The 6,675-nt window shown below is 38.4% G+C and overlaps 1 pseudogene; it reads left to right on the top strand.

Moving 5' to 3' along the window:
- Positions 1-6,348: 6,348 nt before the first annotated feature.
- The window catches only part of LOC102258381, a 4,589-nt pseudogene continuing 4,262 nt past the window's right edge, over positions 6,349-6,675 (top strand).

The following is a 6,675-nucleotide window of genomic DNA, read 5'->3' as shown; positions in this document are numbered from 1 at the left end:
CTGGCTGCCGGCTGCCATCTTGGCTGACAGTTAATTTGCATATACTCACTGATTAGCCAATGAAAAGGGTAGCGGTCATACGCCAATTACCATGTTTCTCTTTTATTAGTGTAGATATATTTGGGCAGCTGTCTCCCATTATAGTAGCCCTATAATATTTTAATTTAAAAAATATAACTGATGCTGAGAGAAGGAGAGAAACATTGATTAGTTATTCCACTTACGTATGCATTGGTTGATTCTTGTATGTGCCCCGACAGGAGAACAAACCTGCAACCTTGGCATATTGGGACAACACTCTAAACAGCTGAGCAGCCTTATGATCATATAAAAGTTTTTATTACACACTTGAAGCCTATATTTTTCAAATAATTCCCTTGATTTACTACTTCATTTGCTAAGTAAAAACATTCAAAATTATCCAATGTTTTATCTGTATTAAAACCAACCCTGTATATTTGATATTTAGTTATTTTCAACCCATATCATTTACCTAAGGTGAAAATTCTTTTATTTAGGATGTCCTGAATAGCTATTAAGATACTATCTTTTTGAAACATGATATAAGTAAAAATAAAGTGAACCTTATTCTTGTGCCAACTATGAAAGAGAATTTTAGAAGGAATGACATTTTGTAAATTCCGTTCACCCTCTTTTAAATCACATCTAACATTGCTTCAGATAGTCTTTTAAAATCTGCCAAGAGATCTTAAAAGACAATGAGGCCTTTAATGGAAGATGTAAGACAAGAAGGTTCACTTGATTACCCTATAATATAAACTGATAGGGCCGAACTCTTCTTATTTCATTCTTGTGCCATGTTTGTCTGCTAACTTCCTCACTGTACACACATGAACATGCACATACACATACACTTATTCACATTGCCACCAAACATATTTTAAGAAAAGCAAAGTATGTTTCTTTCTAAATGTATAATTTATTTTAATTCTTTCAACAGCACATAATCATTAAGCACTGAATATATGCTATTATTATAGGTACTAGGAACCCGATAACAATCAAGCAGTCTCTGTTCTTATTTTCCTAATGTATATAGTGTTATGAGGGAGAGGGATTTAGCTAGACTACATAAAAACTCACACACACACACACACACACACACACACACTCACTCACTCACTCACACACATTCCTGCTATAACTTAGCTTAGAAAATATACACTAAAATTGTACTCTATGTGGTAGGATACTTAACTACTCTGGTGAAAGAGGGATTTGGAGTGCTCCTTATTTTACTCCAATTAGTTATTTCTCAGTTATTTCTTGCTTCCTATTTTTCTAAGCTGGCACCAAGAGTGAGCTTCTCATTGTGCTGTATCCATAGTTATAGGCATTTGTTCACTGTAGTTGCACAATCATCCACAAGAAGCAGTCTAACTATCCTACAGATTACTGTGAGGGGGTGCCCTTCACCTTCTTGTACAGGGTAGACTCATGGACATTCAAGTGTTCCGATAAAGGTTCAGTTCGCAGTAGGTGAGGTACCGCGATATTTTCCTCCTTCTCTCCTTCTAATTTAGGAGAGAAAGGTTTACCTTTTTAACTTTAGATCTACTTTTTTTTAATAGTAATTCAATAAAGAAAAGGTAACTTTTCTAACGAATGGTCTGGAACAATTGGACACCAAAAAGGGGGGAAATAACAATCTATCTCAGAACTTACAAACAAAGTAGTTTAAAATGGATTACATGCACAAAAATGGAAACTAATTCTAAAAATTAGGAGAAAATTTCAGCTCTCAGGCTAGGCAAAGAGTTCTTAAGCTTGACATAAAAAAATTACTTATAAAAGAGCCCTAGCTGGTTTGGCTGGTTTGGCTCAGTGGATAGAACGTCGGCCTATGGACCAAAGGATTCCAGGTTCGATTCCGGTCAAGGGCACATGCCCAGGTTGTGGGCTTGATCCCCTATTGTAGGAGGCAGCCAATCAATGATTCTCTCTCATCATTGATGTTTCTATCTCTCTTTTCCTCTCCCTTCCTCTCTGAAATCAATAAAAATATATTTCTTTAAAAGATTTATAAAAGGAAATTTTGATAATTTGGACACTATTTAAAATTTTTATGAAAAATCCTATTATGAAAAGGAAAGGTATTGACTGGAAAAAAATATTTAAAAAAACGCACATATCGAGAAGAGGATTCAAATCTATAAGACATAAAGATGTTTCAATACTCATTAGTTAAACAAACAAAATATTTAAGTAAAAATTTGGGAAAGTAATAAGCACACATTTCACCAGAGAGAGAGCACTGAGCTACCCAGTGCCTCGTAGCCAATTAAAGCAATAAGCTTAAAATCAAAGTGTTAAGTCTTTCACACTCTTACTGTGATGGTAAAAGCAAGAGACTAGAACTAGAGAAATCACTGATTATCTTTTATCCATTTTCCTTCATGGGCCTGTGCAGAGGTTGATGGTCATTTGGTCAATGAAGACATGGGAGTCTTCACCGTTGAGGGAGCCCAGAACCAAAGGCTCAGGCAGTTTTATGGACCATGAGTTTGCAAAGAGGGTGAGGGGGGAGGATTAGAAGTGGAAATGTAGTGGATACTGAGTCAGAGACCAGAAAAGTGCCTTCAAGGTTTCTCCTTCCTTTGTTCTTAAGGAGACCTCAGAAGAGGTGCCTGAAGAAGACCTCTGCCAGAGGATTCAGATAAGAAGACCTAGCAATAAAGGCAGCTGGAAAGTCAAACATGTGAAAGAGTGTGACTTGCCAGGGAGGCCTGAGTGCTCAATTGCAACTCTTTTCAGGGAGTGCAATGCATTGGCCGTGCATCAAGTCTGATGTGGGGAGGGCAGTTTCCTGTCAGGTGAAACATTCTAATGTCCCTGATCAAACCTAAAAATTACAGTTTCTAAATTAGGAGCTGGAGTCCCCAATTCTTGTAATGATATATGAAGAATGTGTTGGGATAAGGCCAATGAAGAGTTGGGATGGACCCCTGGATTCCAGAAAGAGAAAATAGTCTATTAAAATACTGAGCCAAAATAATAGAAAGGAGTAGGAGGAAAAGGAGGAGGAGGAAAGAAAAATGGTTTATTGAATTAAATAAAAGAAGGCTAGTAATACTGGAGGTGAGTGATCAAGTGAAAGCTAGGGAAGAGGAACATTGGAATGGCAGTAGTCAGAAGGCGTATGTTGTTCGCTTGAAAGATCGAGATGTCTGGGAAGTATTCTAAGAGCAATGGAAATCTATGAATGGCTTTTAAGCAGAAAAGTTATATACTTAAGTTTGCCATTTTAAAAGTTCCTCCAACTGCTTGTGGAAAGTACATTATAGTGACTGCAAAAAAAAAAAAATTGGAAACGGGACTTTCAAGTAAATTTATTTTGTAGTACTTCAGGAAGCATGTTGATTTTGTAGATGGAACTTAAAAAAAAAAGGGAAAGGGATTAGCAGAATCAAGAGCTGTATTTTGTATTAAAATTGATATTCCTAATCATTTTGGTGTGTGAGAATAAAGGATAAGAAGAGAATGACCCTTGCCCTAGCCAGTTTGGCTCAGTGGATGGAGCGTCGGCCTGTGGACTCAAGGGTCCCAGGTTTGATTCTGGTCAAGGGCATGTACCTTGGTTGTGGGCACATCCCCAGTTGGGGGGTGTGCAGGAGGCAGCTGATCAATGTTTCTCTCTCATAGATGTTTCTAACTCTCTATCCCTCTCCCTTCCTCTCTGTAAAAAAAATCAATAAAATATATTTTTTTTTAAAAAGAAGAGAATGACCCTTTATTGTGGTATGATCAACTGAGTAAATGGAGTTTTATTTGTTTGTTTGGTTGGTTTGGGTCTTTTTATGGATTTTGGAACAATGAAAGAAAAACATTTGGGGAAAAACAAATACTTTATATTGGTCATATTAGGAGATTGATATAAAAATCAAAGGTAAGTGAAATAGGCAATAATAGAAAGATATCTCTGTAGTAAATGTTGAATTGTAAAGAAATGTTTAAACATATATAAAATATTTAATAGTTTAGATATTTAGATATCCTAATTGACAGGACTGACAACTACCTAGTCTATTTTCATTCAAAAGTTAAGAAATTTCAGAGCTTGATTACAGCAATAAATTTAAAATAAAAAGTGAGGATAATGTGAGATATTCATTTATCAACTACTAACATCTTTTATTTACTAGGACTGGCCATTGAATTTCTGTTAGATTTAAAAGTCCCAGAATGACCATTTTAAAAATTAGTGCCCAACAGTAAATGCTTTTTGTTATGAGGCATGTAGAAGGACAAAGTCAAGGTTTGATTTAGTAATTTTTTCTTACTGTGTGAAGAAATTATACTAAATCATTTGTTGACTACCCTTTTTCATGTCACATGAAAGTATATACTTATAACAAGACGTTCATCTTTGAGATGTGTGTCAAAATAGTTTTATGGGGAAAAGGCTAGGTGAAAAATGAAGATTATTTTCTTCTAAGCTATGTGACTACTGATTTTTATTTTTTATAAGCACTGTTTTTTAATGGGCACTCCCTCTCACTGGGGAAAAATACACAATAATTCAATGATATGTATCAGAAATCTAAAAACATATATCATTAAATTTTTGTAACAACCTTGAATGTTATATGGTTTAATACTTTTTAACTGATAAAGTATTTAAATCTCAGAGAGAGCAGGCAACATGTTCAATACCATAGAAAAAATATCCGTGGCAGAATAGGGATTAGGCCTCACAGATTTGAATCTCACATTCTTTTCATTACTTAATTATATTTCATAATTAAAATAATGATAATCCTATATAATAAAAGCCTAATATGCTAAGTGTCCGGTCGTCTGGTCGGCCATTCAACCAATCAAAGCGTAATATGCTAATGATATGCTAAGGCCACTCAACTGCTCACTATGATGTGCACTGACCACCAGAGGGCAGATGCTCCGACCAGTAGGTTAGCTTGCTACTGGGATCTGGCTGATTGGGACTGAGCAAGACAGGCTGGACATGCCCTGGTGCCCTCCCACGGTCCCTCCCCAGCTAACCAACCTTCTGCATCCCTCCCCAGCCCCAATTGTGCACTGTTGGGGTCCCTCAGCCTGGCCTGTGCCCTTTCGCAATCCAGGACCCCTAGGGGGATGTTGGAGAGCCAGTTTCAACACGATGGCAAAACAACCAGTCGCTATGACGTGCACTGACCACCAGGGGGCAAATGGTCAATGCAGGAGCTACCCCCTGGTGGTCAGTGCATTCCCACATGGGGAGAAGCCTCAGCCAGAAGCCGGGTTACAGCTGGTGAGTGCAGAAGCAACAGCAGGAGCCTCTCCCACCTCTGCGGCAGTGCTAAGGATGTCCAACTGTCAACCCGGGGAGCGGGCCTCAGCCATCAGTCGGACATCCCTGAGGGCTCCTGCACTGCAAGAGGGCACAGGCTGGGCTGAGGGACCCCCCCTCCAGTGCACAAATTTCATGCACCGGGCCTCTAGTATCAATACTATTAACTTTCTTTGAAGCCCTTTTTGAGAATTGGGTAGATTTTTAAATCTCTTAATGGAAAATATTATATTGAATTTTACTGTTGAATGTTTTGTCTAAAGATTTTCTAAAGAAAATTAGCATTTTTTATGCACAGAGATCTCCATATATATTGTGTGATTTTTCTGGCCTTAATTTATTTCAGATTAATATTTTCCTGCTTTTATTTTCCACCAAGTATATTTTTGGAATGTCTTTTACATTCTAGTCACTGTGTCACATACTAGATTTTGATAACTTATTTTTTTATTTTTATTAAATTCATTTATTAAAGGTTTATCAAGCCCCAGCCAGTTTGGATCAGTGGATAGAGCTTCCATCTGTGGACTGAAAGATACCAGGAACCCAATCAAGGGCATGTACCTTGGTTGCAGGCTCCATCCCCAGCCCTGGGGTGCCTGTGGGAGACAACAAATCAATGTTTCTCTCTCACATCAATGTTTCTCTCTGTGTGTCTCCCCGCCTCCCTTCCACTCTTTCTAAAAAATATATATATATATATCCTCAGGTGAGTATTAACAACAAAAAAAGGTTTACAAAACTTGGCCATGGCCAGGTAGCTCAGTTGGTTAGATAGAACATTGTCCCGATATTATAAGGTTGTGGGTTTGATCCCCGGTCAAGGCACATACAAGAATCAACCAATCTCTCTATATTAAAAGGCTAATATGCTAAGTGTCCATCTGACTGGTCGCTATGATGCACACTGACCACCAGGGAGCAGACGTTCAACACAGGAGCTACCTTGATGCACAATGGCCATTTACAGAGAAACAGCACTGTGGACCTGGTGCCCACAAAGCAACACTCAGCTTCCCCCAAGTGGGACACAGGCTATGCCACCACCCCGAAGTGACAGACCACCAAATCACAGCCTACGCTGCCGAGACCTCATAGCGCAAAATGTGGCCCACAGCACAGCCAAACTGGTAAACAGTGGCTGTGGGTGCCAGGTAATGACATCAAGTAGCAACGCCCAGCTTCCTCTCCCTAGTGCAGTGGTTCTCAACCTTCTGGGCCTTTAAATACAGTTCCTCATGTTGTGACCCAACCATAAAATTATTTTCTTTGCTACTTCATAACTGTAATGTTGCTACTGTTATGAATTGTAATGCAAATATCTGATATGCAGCATGGTCTTAGGCGACCCCTGTGAAAGGGTT

The sequence above is a fragment of the Myotis brandtii genome, unplaced genomic scaffold (assembly GCF_000412655.1).
Source record: "Myotis brandtii unplaced genomic scaffold, ASM41265v1 scaffold588, whole genome shotgun sequence".
Taxonomy (NCBI): domain Eukaryota; kingdom Metazoa; phylum Chordata; class Mammalia; order Chiroptera; family Vespertilionidae; genus Myotis; species Myotis brandtii.
The sequence above is the reverse complement of the archived record's forward strand: the minus strand, read 5'-3'. Positions and strand labels throughout refer to the sequence as shown.